At 33.4% G+C, this 15323-nt stretch overlaps 1 pseudogene; it reads left to right on the top strand.

Annotated features, from left to right (window-relative positions):
• Nucleotides 1-278: 278 nt before the first annotated feature.
• On the top strand, nt 279-13378 carry LOC143536548 (F-box protein At5g07610-like; annotated as a pseudogene).
• Nucleotides 13379-15323: the final 1945 nt, after the last annotated feature.

Genomic DNA, 15323 nt, shown 5'->3' with positions numbered 1-15323 from the left:
CGTTATACCTAGTTTTAAAATACTCACTAAATATATCGGTTTCTTGTAAACCGTTTTAAAAGTTTAACATACTTACACCGGTTTTTATGCTACCTGTTGTAATTTTGAATTCGATGGTTCATATTCTCTTTGAAAATGTTGTATTTTTCAAGTTAATTTTTTAAAAGCAATTAAGACAGTGCATTTATAATATAATTGTGTTAATTAGCTCTATAAAAGGATACTATCAAACTAGAACAATTTCACACTTTTCAAACCTTTCTTTCTATAGAACAAAAATGTCTTCCTCCTCCTCTTCTTCATCCTTTGTTTCCCAAAAAGAAATAATCGATAAAGTGAGCGAGCAAGTTTTTAAAGATAACTTCACCCTTGATGTTCTTGACCTGAATAAGAAGCGGATTTTGGAAGGGAAAGCTAAGAGGGATGAAATATTTCACGAACTCAGGAAACTTCCAGTATCTGATGTTCGTGATATTTCAGCATTATTTGTGTTGATTCTGGGGTGGCTAATCTTGAACTGATCAAGGCTATTAACGATGCAATGCATTTAGTGCAATCCTCTAGGGATTTTAAGATGGATTTCATAAAATCATTTGTTGAAAAATGATTTTATGTTTCCTTATTCAAAAATCTGTCACCTCACTTGTATGGGTGGTAGATCTTTATGTTAAATTAGTAGATACAAAGATTTGTCACCTGATTGAATTTGGGAGGCATGTAAATCTTTGTAATCCACCTTATTTGAGGTGGTATGTAGATCTTTGCAATCCACCCTAATACAAGTGGTATGTAGATCTTTATAATCCACCTTATTTGAAGTGGTATGCAAATTTTCGTAATCCACCCTAATTGAGGTGGTATGTAGATATTTGTATCTTATTTATCTACTAGTTTATGCAATGCTCATGTAAAGGCTATCTACTACTTTATGCAATGCTTGTAATGGTTATCTACTACTTTATGAAATGTAATCGTTAACTACCAATGTTTGTAATGTAATGGTCATACTTGTGTTATTTATGCATGTTTGTTTGTGTTTGTTGAAGTAATGTAATGACTCATTTGTCAACTACTAGCTAACTAGCAATAATAACAAATAAATGTGTTATGTTAGGATATATTTTGTGGTTTATGCTTTGTATTGTGTTTTCATTTTGTTTGTAATAGACCAAAATCCTTCAGTGGGCTTGACGGGTTGGGCTTGGGCTTAGCCTATATGGCTTGTACTAGCATATATAAGCTTAATGTTTATCATTGTTAAGAGACGATAGTTGATTATTCTCTCTAAGGTGTAACCAATTTTGTATTACGGGATTAAGTGTGACATTTGTGACAAAACCAGGTGTACATTAGTATTTACATATCGAATAAACGATTAACCATTTATTGCGCAACGAACAAATGAATAACCAAACAAGTCTGGTTATAACCCGAATATCCCAGGGGCCATCAACAAGTGATATACGTATGTTAGAAGCTAACTTATTGATATTATAGCCTTACTACAATAGCAAATCAGTTAAACAAAAAGATACTCGTTTAACTACCCGCTTTGATTTTAAACGCGAAAATTAGTTCCAAAACAAGCATTTTATTATCCGTTAAGCTGAAAAAGACTTACAAAACACTTATTTGAGATGTTTTAAGAGATCAATGAAAATATTTTTGATTTTTCCAAAAAATGGTATCTTTTTCTAAATTTACAAAAATTTGGCCGAAAAAACACACGTTTTCGCGTTGTTTGTTGCACCCGATAAATTTTTCTGGCAAATTACCAAACCTGAAATAAATTGGACTCCGGATTTAATGTCGGCATAGAAAACGAGGTGGAATAGACCGAAGTGGGGCCCAAGGGGGGCCCCCTCATTTTCGGCCGACATAGGGAACCCCCTCCCCCCTTTTTATATAATTTCATTTCTCAGTTATCTCACAATATATTTTCACAAAATAAACTTCCTTGCAGCTGCTTCCTTTGTTATTCATAATTCCTAGCCAACTTAAGGTAAAAAAAAAGTAAAGTTTGATTATCAAAAATCAATTCTAACCATGCAAAAATCCAAAAAATGATCTATAAACATATTTTGATCCTAAACATGGTTAGAAATCATAATCAATAAATTTTTCGGCCATAAACACGGATTAGGAGGTTTAAATCACGGTTTTACGGTTCAAAAACTCGGTTTTAAACCCTAACCGAAACCCTATGTTACAAGGCTGGATGATTAATTTTGCATCCTTGGTTTGTGATATATAACCTGTAGATACATTAGCTAGAAGGCCAAGAACCCGGATAAGCGAGTAAAGGGTCGAAACAGTCGAAAACCGCAAAGGTATTACTGAAACCCTCGTTTAGGGGCTGTTTAGGATTAGATTATGACGTGCTTGTTGTTAGCTTGTGAGACTTTTCAGGGAAATCAGGGACCATATGAACGAGTTCCTTTCCAAATTTGGTAATTTTTTGATAATCCGAGAATATTTGGCGAATTTATTACCGTTTGTTAGTGTTTATTTGGAAAAAATACTTAAACTGCTTGAAAAATTATGAAATTTTTTGAAGAACTCAGGTAATACACCAAATGATTACATATAAAATTTGGGGTCAATTAGAGAACCCTATATATATTCTTTCTAGATTCATGTTTATTCAAGCTTTAACGGTCGTTTTTGGTTCAAAAAGGTAATTTGACAAGATTGTTAAGTTCTGAAAATTTTACAAGATATTTTGGAAGTCATTTGGATCACTCAGAAATTTTATAAGAATTTTTGGAAATTTTTTGGTATAAACGGACAATTTACCGGTTAAACATAGCATATAAAACGAATTTTTATAAATCAGTAAATATTTCCAGAAATATTTTTGTAAAAACCTACATATATTAATTAGTGAGTTTATAAATTTTTGTAATTAATGATTAACAGATAATTAGTTGTGCTAAATTGAAAGTTAAACAAATTCAATTCTTATTAAAACCGACAAGTTTGCGATTAACGAACCTGTTGGAATATCAGAACATCAAGAGTGATAAAATATCACTCTTGATGGTTAATTGAATAAAACCCAACATTTTGAGAGAAATCCGACAATGGTAATGAATTGTACGCGTTTTTCTCCAAACCAGACTGAATAAACGGAAATGAACCCTGTTGCGAATCCAGACATCTAAACTATGATTTTTCTATATAAATTTAATCATTTTATCAACCGACACGTTTACCCGAGTTAATATGATCATACTTGTTTTCTAAACGCGTAAATGATCAACTTGGACCAGCACGTGAAACGGTGAAACTGAGCCAAGTTCAATTTTAAACATTATACATTGAACAACGTCACAATCTAAGAATACTGACATGTTCTGGCGTGACAGCTAGACCCAAACTAGAGATACAGACTAGTTTAGTATGGAGATTATAATAATATTAAAATATTAATATTATTATAATACTGATTATAGGATCTGAGAGATAACAAGTGAAACAAACCGTGAACTAATACCGTGCTGAGTACATGCTATACAGTGAGTTTCATAATCCTTTTTTTAAACTATTTTACAAACTTTTGGGGTGAAAAGTTGAACATAGGTTACTGTCTTGTATGAATTTTTAAGACGTTTTTGGTACATTGGAAAATTACAAGGAAAATATGGGGTGTACCTAATACTTGTAACTTTATTTGGAATAATTTTAGTAATTTAATTCAAGGTTTGGATAAGATAGAAAAATAGGTTTTTGTAGCCTAGAATCTGGCTTGAAAATTCAGCATTGTATTACATGAGATTTGTTGTATCTAATGACCAATTGTGCAATATTTGTTATGATAAGTGATTGTAACTTGATTTTCAATTAGAAACTACTTTGACTAAATGGTTAGTCTTACTTGTTGAGCTAGGTTATGGTAAACGCTTGGCTAGACCGTAATGGTTACATTAAAAGCAAATATGTGTTCATGTCATGCTTGATTGCTAAATTTGTAATTAGAAATGTCACTTAGCAATTATGAGTTAACACAATTGATTATAAGTCACCAACGGGTCGTTAGGTCAACTCGGTCAAATTTGGTCAAACGGTCAATTTGGTCAACATTTTCGTCAACGGTCAACAAGGTTGGACCTTGTGGTCAAAGGTCAACAAGGTTGGACCTTTTGCTCAAAGGTCAACAAAAAGTCAAACTTTGGTTAAAGTCAAACGTTGGTCAAAGTCAACAAAAAGTCAAACCTTGATCAACATTATAAAACAATGGGATTGTTTGGATACTACAGGTTCTAGGAACCACTACACATTACTTAAGTGCTTGTACGCTTTAGGATACTCGTACGGGACTTCTCGCTTAGCAGTTTACTTTGTTTTTAGAACGCTTTCCAGGTGAGTTTCATGGCCCCACTCTTTTACTTACTCCTTTTGGGGGAGAAAGCATGCTTAAACTTTTTTTGTTGGGATCTTGTGGATTGTCACTATCGCATGTATACATAGTGGTTTATAAACTGAAAGTCCTCACACACATTGGACCACTAACTAAGGTTACCTGGCGGGGTAATGATAAGTAGTACTACTGCGAATGACAAACCCCACCTGCGCTAAAACTCGACCGGAGGTCAGACGGGTGTAACATTGACCTAAACAGGATTAAGACTTGGTGGGAGGTACAAACGAACATGTCAGCTTCGGTCGCAATGGACACTACACTATTGTATCATGAATACTAGAGCAATTAACTAGTGATAAGACAATGCTTACATTATCCACTTGTTTAACGAACTTGTTTTGAATACAAACCTGTGAACTCACCAACAGTTGTGTTTGACCCTTTTAGCATGTCTTTCTTAGGTCACTAAACTAAGGTGCACATAGGGTTGCATGGCTTTTATCAAACAATCAAGCTGGTTTTGGTTACATGAATTACAGTATTTAGGAATTTTAACTATGAACTAGTTATTTACAACTTGTAATTGTTTTACTCTTCCGCAAATGCAACTTGCACTGAAACTGTATTTACTCACACAAATGAGTTGGTTAAATGATATTTTTAATCTATTAAAGGGTTTTTCAGTATGACACATGGTTAGATCCTGGTATGTCACACGCCTAGCGCTAAAACTCCGTTACTCATAAATTGAGGGTGTGACAGATTGATATCAGAGCCATTGGTTATAGTGAACTTGGCTTTTTTTTCGAAAACCAGTCTATAACTGTTTTCAAAGATTCGTGTCAGTTTTTGCAACTTTCAAACCCAGACATACATTTCATTCATGCATGCACTACTTATGTATACATGAAGTGTTTGCACTGCATTAGTTTTGCACTTAGACATACACCCATACATTACCAACATAGATAATCCTGCATAGTATACACATTTCTTTGTACTTGAGGTGCACACTTGCATAACAACAAAACATTTCAATGCATTGCGGGTATGTCAACATCGTCCACAACATTTTCCTCGGGTGAGGAGCACGTCTGTCACACCCCGACCAAAGACGGCAGAACATGCCGAGGTGTAACGATTGTCCATAAGCACATGACACTAATTAAAGTGACAGTATTTAATAAACTCATTTCATTTCACAACATCGAAAATGTCACATAACAATTATCCATAAAATAACCATAAACAAGATATCACAAAATATGGCAAATTGATATTGTTCATTTTTACTAATATCCTAAGGTCTTTGATGTCGTTTTCTTCACAATCATAAATCAACCAAGATGCAAACCTGCAACATTTCATAAAATAAAGTTTGTCAACACAAAGGTCGGTGAGCAATTCATAAGTTTAATCATATTAGTATATAATAAAGATAGCCACAAAACTTGCATACGAAACGATAAATAAAAGTGGTAATTTGGATAAATAGATATCGCTAAACACATTAGCGACACCTAGCTATAAGGGGATGCCAAATATTCTAGGATTTTATAGTTATCGTTAATTGCATTACGTTAACGACACCTTGCTATAAGGGGATGCCAAATAGTCTAGGATTTTATAGTTCCACCAACCAAAAGCGATAAACACATAGGCATATAAGCATAGAACACCAAATCGAGCAATTATTTAGGTAAAGTATACAACTACGTTTGTGGTTTAAGATTCAAATATAAAGCATCTTGTTGAATAAGTATGAAATGTCACCCCCAAAATAAAAGATGGAAAATGGGGTATGAAGTACTCACCTTCAAGTAGTAAACTTGAAAGATGATAATTTGGAGATTTGTCGGAACGACGAGTTTAACGCACAATGCCTAAAAAGAAAAGAAGTCTTGAATTTAGAAAGGTTGTCTTGAAGGTCTTTAAACAAAATAAATGTTGAGAAATGTAAATAATTAAAGTTCAAGGTTTAAAATGTGACTATTTAAGAATTATAATAATAACCCTTTAAAAATGTAAGTTTGCTCGAAACCGGGTTAAAGTATCTAACCTTAATATTTACTCAACCTATGTTAAGTAATAAGGTGGGTAAAATGCAAGAATGCAAATCCCTTTGGAATAAAGATACTAAAACATGTTTTTTTATCGAGTGTTCGGGTTGTCGGTTCGGGTCTTGATAATTGGTCAAACCCAAAGTCAACTTTCCAAAATATTGAATGTTATGAGATAACTCAATAAAATTTAATAAGACTTAACCAAGTATGTAGTTCCATTGTTTTAGAAGTAACAACGCACGTTAAGCGAGTGTTCGGTTTTGTCGGTCCAAACTTTGTTATGAGATCAAGTTGGATCCAACATTTCCAAGTACTTAAGAAAATATTTAAAAATCAATTTGTAACTATTTTTAAAGAAATATACAAGTCTTGATGGCTACCTAAAAAAAAACACTTGTGTGTCTTAAGCGAGCAAGAATCGGTTTGGTTCGGTTTCCATCTTACAACAAGTTCATAGATGGTTTCCACATGTCCAAACACTAAATAACTTGTATAATAATGTACAAATAAAAAAATACCAAAAGTTAACAATAAAGTCTTTAAACAAAAGTTCGGTTTTCGGTTCGGATTGTGTTTCGGGTTAAGACCGAGGTAAGATTCTACAAACCCATAACCATAGAATTTGTAAAAATGATTTTAGAAACTTAGATCTAACACTAAGTATGTTTAAACAAATAAAACTAGTAACAAAGTTCGGTTTACGGTTTAGAGCTATTTACGGTTAAACCAAAGCATAGACTCTTAAAAACCCATAACCATGGAACTTGTAAACATGACCAACAAACTAAAATAAGCAAGATTAATATGTATGAACAAGTTATATAGATGTATATATATCAAGGACACGAAGTCCTCCATGAAGCCTTGCCTTATGGGGTCCGAAACCTCACCGACCGGAATCGGAGAAGTAACTACCAAAGGTAAACAAAGGGTGTATATTATATATGTGTTGCACAACCATAAACAAGTATTAATAAGGCTACATAAACTAATTAAGATGAAAGACCAAAATCCTTCAAGAACACTTAAGAAGATAACCTTGAATCTTTGATGTTTGAGAGAGTTTTTTTTTTTTTTTGGAGTTGTTGCAAGGGAAAATGAAGAGGAAAGGTGGTGTATATATAGGGTAATATTGGTGGTCAAATATGGGTGTGAGACACAAGAGTTTTCATGCAAAATGGATCAAGACAAAAACACAAAACAACAAAAAAATAAATAAATAAAAATAAAAATAGGATGTTTTCAAGACCCAACAAGTGTGAAACAATATTGTAACATAAATCCATCATTTTGATTATAACATAAGCTTTGGTTTACAAATCGGGTCGGTTTACATAATAAACAAATACAAAAACGAATACAAACAAGACTCAAAATTGACGAATGTCACAATGTCAATCTTGCTGTCACATCAGTATCTGCACCCTTTCTCACATCACCAGAGCCGAGGAAGATACCGAATTGCACATAACAACGACATCGTCGGGAATGATGAGTCGTCTTAGGCCCTTATTGGGGCAACACCAATTGAGCAAAACTTCATCAGGAGTTGGGTTCGTCGAAAGCGAGTCCCTTCTCTACTTACCAGTGACAGTACATTGAACTCTCTAGCATTACTTTATTTTTAGACTGATTCTAAGAGGTGGGGGTGAAAACTTGATATTAGCTAAATTACACCTCTTGTACAAGACATTGCTCCAACACAAAATTGTTTCATCATAACTTATCTCCTTAGAATTCAACAATACTCTTACAAAAGTTTCATTGGTACTTAAATATGGGCATAATCATATTTCTTATCATAACTAAAGTAATCCTCAAAATAAGAGAAACTACAACGACTAGTTTCTCCGTTAGAATTTATTGGTCTTTAAATATTGACCCTAAGTATGCCAATTTCCTAAAGGTTTCTAAGGTCAGTGGGAGCAGTAAAAGTCCTTAAAATGACTTATCATAAGTACAAGAGGCGGGGGAAAAGAGTCATTAAATTTTACTCCAAATTTAACTCCAATTACACCTCTTGTACACTATACTGCACCAACTCTTATACACTTAGAATCCTGAAAATGATAGCAACCTAAACAAGAGCTAATCCATAAAACCGAAACTTCTAATAAACCCAATAATTAACTCAGGAGGTCATCTAGTTTTTAAAAACCTACTAACTTTGATGATTATATAACCTCCTTAACTAAAGTTGAAATGGATGATGAAAAGTTTACTGATCCTACATCTTCTAATTAAACCATTAATATCAATCAACTTTCTAAATGGAATAAAGGTATTATTAGCAATCTAAATTAAATTCTATAGTCAGAATAACGTTTGGGTTTTGGTTGAATCACCTAAGAGTGTTTATAACTAAACTAAATCATAATATAAACGTTAAGACACTAAGAAACACGATTTATTATTAAATGTTATATTCAAGAGGGAATAAATCATCAAAGAATCTTTCCCATATTACAAAAGATTTCTTTGAGGATCATCATTGTTGTTCAAGTAGCTTATAATATTTAAGAGCTACATTACATGAACATTTAAACAACTTTTCCTAACAACTGACTTGCATATTTACATGTTCATAAAGCAACTTGAAGTTCTAAACTAAAGGTCAAAGAACACTTAGTCTGTAAGTCAATAAAATCCATGTATGGGTTAATGCAAACATCAAAATATGATGAAACCTTTATACAATAATTTTCATCAACAACTATGTGGATCAATGTACCTACCTCAAGATGAGTGGGAGCAACTAAAAACAAACTTGTCCTCATATAGATGACATTCTTTTAACAAGCATATGTTACATAAGTCTAAGTATTGTTTATACATACTTTGATATGATAGATCTCACAGATAGATATCATAACATTATGAGATAAACCCAAAGGGGCGTTAGTCTTGTTCCATAAATTTTACTCTAAATGGGTCCTTACACATGTAACAAATAATATTGCTCTCCTTTAGAGGATAATAGGGTCACTGAGATTGTTTCCTTATGCTTTCATTAAGTAGAAGCTTTATGTAGGTACAAGTCTATACTCGTTCAGATATTACTCGAATTGTAACACACTAGATATGTCTAGATTAATGTAAAGCATCTAAAAGAGTATTGAAATATCTTTAAAGGAAACGAGAGACTATAATTTAAAAGAATAAGTGAGAATTCAAACCAGATGATTAATCTAAACTTCGTCATATTCAAAAATAAGAAAATATAATTTTCGGGATATATTCTTATGTCAGAACATAATCTATCTCATGTAGGAGTCATAATAAACTGATAACAACAATATAAATTTTAATGACATAACATGTTGATTAAATCTCAACGCAGTTGTCAATAAATGTTGTTGAAAATTTATCATTGGACTCATAATTTTATTAACTCCATATAAATTATATATTGAAGACTTATTGTAATAAAGTCAGCTACCATGTTTTCTCAAACAGTAACAGTTCGAGAGGTGCTGCATTAAATTTCGATATGAAATAAATTATTCGTTTATGAACGAAATTGAGGAAACTAAATTCTCATATCGAATACATTCATGATATGCTTAAGGATCCTATAACTAAAGGTCTATTACCCATAAGTCTTATGAAAGCGCTTATAATAAAGACGGGATTATTTATGACCATGTATAACAGTATATCGTTATATGAATGACCAATTATTATTGACTAATTATTAATTTTCCTCATCAGTTTTGATTTTGTATGTCTCTTAATATGTTCTGCATGCGTAATGACATATAGACAAATTAATATACAAATCAAATATCTGAAGGGCTTACTTATAAAATTTTGATCATAACCACTTAGGTTTTAAACAAGGACTGCAGTATGATTAATGGGGGTCTTGAGCTGATGTTCAATTCAATGACTGTATTTCTCTGCTCCAGTTTGAGTTTAAAGCTAAAATGAGTGTTAAAATCTGCAGACTAATCTAATACTCATAATAAATGATTATTCGGCCAAGTGGGAGAATGTAAGAATAAATATATGGATATATATATTTATGTGTGGCCATCATTATCATTTATATAATAATAGATCAAAATTAATTAAATCATACCTTATTAATAATTAGCTAGGTAATTGTTGATGGACCATATTACCATTACTTGCTAATTAAGGGTTTCCCCTTGGGTGTATATAAATATATGGAAGAGATTAATTAACATCATAATAAGAAAAACCTAACTCTCACATCAAGAAATTCGTGACCCCTATCTCTCCATAATTCGGTTTCTTAAGAACCCTAATCCCCATCACTAATATACATCCTAAAGGGGAACTCGGTCAAGCTGACAATCATGTCGTCTACATCTTTCTCCGAGCGGTTACTACTTCCCCTACTGTAACAGGTATGTTTTACTTAAGGGTTTATCATAATATTCATGTTTTCTATTACATACGTGAAGAACTGATCAACAAGACGGTAAATCTAGAGCACATAGAGAGAAAGTAGCATGTGTATTGAAGAAGATTGTGGGAGGACAGATGTCAAAGAAACAAATAGCCAAAGTGACGTAAGCGATGTACAAACAATTTAAGCCCAAGTTACTACTCGTTATGCCTGGATTCTTCCGAAAATGTAGTACTATAAATAAATTTAGCCTAGGGGTTTTTATTTTTGTTGACTACTTTAGTAAATAATAATAATAATAATAAGTTAAGTTGACTATTTTGGTAATTTTCTTGTAATATATTATGTGCTTGTTAACAACAAATATAAAACGACTATAAGGAGACTATAAGCATCTTTTCGAACCCATTTGGATTATCCCTCTCATTCAAGATTGGTAATGTGTTAAATGGGAAAGAGGGCCATAGGAGATCATCTTAGACACGAAGACTAACCGCATACTCGCACAACAGCAATTGGGGCGAAGCTATTGTACATTTATCAACCTATCGACTCGGTCATGCTATTTCAAGTTAATTAGTGACAAAGAAAGTGTTATTAGGTAGTTGTGAGCAAGTTAGGTAATTTAATGTCTCAACACCTTGTTGAATAATCCATAAAACTCGGTGTTAGTTTGTGTATGGTAATGAAAGTTGGTTTTTATTGGTCAAGATTTTTACATATATTCTTCTCTTCCTAAGAGGCTTTACCCAAACCTTAAAATCAAATTACATATTTCCCTCCCAATTACCCTCACCTATTTCCTATCGAACAACTAATCTCCGGTTCTCCTTCCCCTTAGCAAAACCTAAACATCAAGCATTGCTCTTCCAAGGCGACGATCTGTAGCACCACATCGACATACAATTTAGGTATCAACTGTTATGATAGCTTCGGAAACTGTTTTTCTTTGAGTGGTAAGATATTGACAATGAAATATTTAAGTTAGGCCTTGCGATGTTCTCAGTTTGGATACCGAGCCACCCATATTTTTGTCCCACTGTATGTTACGTTAGAGATTTCTGCTCTTGTGGCGGCACAACGACTGTTAAGTGGCAGTGGCAGCCAACAGTATGGTTTCCCAAAGGAACGCCCAAGCCAAACTCTGAAATTAAAGTGGGTCCGGTTAAGACAACATAGTCTAATCAGAGTGAGACAACTGAGCTTTTCAAACTAGAAAATAAGATGGCCTAAACACAAAAAAAAAAGTTACGGTTCTAAAAAAAACAAACAAAATTCAAAAATAAATAAATAACACTAAATTTGACACCATGGTAATTTGCAAATTCGAATAGTGTCTATAAAAGAAACTTCGGGCCGACCCACTTTCTCCTCACTCTGGGAAAACAAAACCCTTACCACACCCAAATTAACCTGCTTCCATGGAGGATTCGGATCTTAAATCGACTCAATCCGGAGCACTAATCGGCTCTAACGAAGACCTTCTAACACAGATCCTTATCTGGCTTCCTGTTACCTCCGTCCTTCGTTTCAAATCCGTATGTAAACACTGACGGTTGCTTTTGTCTCACACACGCTTCACCCACCGCTATGATAATAATAATAATAATAATAACCTTTCCGAATCTGTTGGTATATTTGGTGACATGGATGTTTATGTGCCGTTTGATGTTGAAAACCGAAGCCCTCCTCCTTTCCGCAGTCTCTCTTTCTACTTTAATCGTTCCAATGTCACAATCGAGCAATCTTGTAACGGTTTATTACTTTGTTCTGCCGTTCACAACTGTGATCTTGAATATTATGTTTTCAATCCCACCACCAAGCAATTGTCAATCATCCCATCGGTCCCAGAAAACGCCGATTCCATGGCTCTGGCATTTCATCAAACACATTGTGTGCACTACAAAGTTGTTTGTGTTTGTGATTTAGATACTGACTGGAGCGCGTTTCAGATTCAAGTCTACTCGTCTGAAACAAGGAAATGGAAGATTTGTATTGAATCTTTCTATGTGCCAAGGCCCAGCTTCCACGACCCGGTTTACTGGAACGGAGCTGTTTATTGGCCTCCCTATTATCGAAACAGAAATTACTTCTATTTTAAATTAGATGCTGAACAGTTGCAAACGTTGCCCATACCGGAGGGGTTGGTGGACGATGACATATTAATCTATTTCGGGGAATCGAGAGGTCATCTACATTTAATATTGCGCACGAAGCGTGAAGTAAATAGGTTAATTGTGTACGAGATGTTGATGGATCGTTCGGGGTGGTTTGTCAAGTATCGAGTACAGCTTGATGAGCTTAAGGGTGCTTTCCCGGAGATGTTCAATCAATATGGCTATAAATTTGAAGTTGTTGATGTGGTTAGAGGTAAAGAAGAAGAAGATACATTCTTGGTGCTATCAACTCCTGGGAAAATGATAAGGTACAATGTTCACGACAAGAGTTTTAAGGAGTTATACAGTAAAGAATATTGCTTCGCTTTTGTCTCAAGTTTTCATCGTTACATTGAAGCCTTGTCTTCTTTCTAAAAGACTGTTAGCTTTGTTTCTATTTTTCGATAATAAGGTGTTTGAATGTGTGCTTTAAAAATATCAGTTTATAAAGTTATATTTGGCTTAACTCGGTTTGTGTTCGTGTGCTTTCGTTCTTGGTGTAAGAAGTTGTGTTTGGATTGCTTAACATTTTATCAAATTGCTGATTTTTATACAACAATATGCACATGTTAGTTATCAGATTGTTTGATTCTTTTGTTCTAGAATCCATAGACTATCAAACGACTAAACAACGGATTCTTTGTATGGCAATCTAAACTCTAAACAACATGTTTTCCTCTACCCAATGTGATATTCGGAGACTTAATTTTGAATGTTTTGAACTGGAGTTTAATGAAACTTGCAATTGAAAACGCAGGGTTAGTTAGTGGTGAAAATGATCCGATCATGTGGAGTTCACGTGGTTCAGGTTGACCCGTGAACTTGACCCATCAGGATCCAGATCACGCTCAACGGCTACTGAATTCAAATTCCCACTCATATGGCTATCAGTGCTGTCACAATGTTGACTCACTTAAGTTTTGTCATAATCCAAAGTTGCTAATCAGAAACCGTAGCAGTCTTTAAAGTGTATATCATGTTCTTGATGCGGGTAGTGGGATTATGGGTTAAAACAGGGAATATAGCTTTATTTGTTGAACCTTGTTTACCTAATGGAAATAAGGCAACACAAAAACATGTGAGAGCTTAATGAATCTCGTTACTTGATTCAACATTAAGCATAACATAAAACATGTTACATACATTTAATCAGGTGTTAAAAGTTATCTTATGCATCCGCTTCTTGGCATTTGCTCGAAGAATCGTTATTATTTCAAGGCGTTAAGTGTTGAAGATGAGCCAACATTTGAGTTTCATTCGCTTATCGTTATCTAAATAATAACGTGAACACAATAAAAATACACGGGAATGTCAAGAAATAAAATACGATGGAGCATTTGATAATCTAAAATATATCAAAATTGCCAAAACAAAATAAAAGGAAAAAAGAGCAAATGTCAATATAAATTAAAAGGAACTTGTATAAATTTCAAGTTGGTGCATATACCCCACTAGGGGTGTTCTTCGGGTTTTTTTTTTCGGGTTTTGGATTTTTTGGGTTGGATTCTTTGGGTTTCAAAGTTTTAAATCTTAACCCGAAACCCAACCCAAATCTCTCACAGGTTTTTCAGGTTCGGGTAATTCGGGTTCGGGTTTTTTCGGGTTGGATTAATTGGGTTTCGAATATCCTAGAAGATGAAACAAAAAAACAAAAAAATTTAAAAAACTTCAATGCTAAAATTAAACAACATATTCTTCTTTACTCGTAACGCAAATAATCAAATAATAAACCAACATAACTTGATAAAGTCATAAAACAATTTAAAATAAGAGTAAAACTAAGTAACTAACTCGAATCATAATCGTCTTCAATCAAATGTGATTTGGTTGTTCGTTTACGTTTGCTATTAGTAATAAACGTAAAACATAAATTAACAATACAAAATCGATCCATAATGGTTGGAATGACAACAGTCGATTAAGCTTAGATTCTGATAACTTTAGTGACTAAGACTAAAAGCATGTTATACTTTAAAAAAAAAAAGAGTTCCAAAAGTCCAAAAGCAGCGGTTTATGCAATTGTGTTTGTTGAGGATGTATTTAGATGTTAAAAACTTAAAATGGTAATTTGATATAAATGAATAAAACAAAATACCTGGAAAACAAAATAATCAAAACTTTAGGCTAGAGTCACGATGAGGTTTGTACTAAAAAAAAGATTAGACCAAACATGATCTAGACAGTTTTCATGTCGAGTATAATTGTCCCAAACTCCAAGCCGATTTTAACTTTAGTTCGTCTAAGTTTGAATTGGAAACGGCGTGTCGATGCATCTTAAATACCATAATAGTCTACTCGATTGAATTTTTAATTTAATAAATAAATTAAATATTGTCATATTTAAATTTTATGACAGTACTTTGTGA

Source organism: Bidens hawaiensis, unplaced genomic scaffold (assembly GCF_021521415.1).
Source record: "Bidens hawaiensis isolate Kalapana, Puna unplaced genomic scaffold, B.hawaiensis_p1.1 tig00010814_1, whole genome shotgun sequence".
NCBI lineage: Eukaryota > Viridiplantae > Streptophyta > Magnoliopsida > Asterales > Asteraceae > Bidens > Bidens hawaiensis.
Note: the sequence above shows the minus strand (reverse complement) of the source record. Positions and strands in the feature narration are given on the sequence as shown.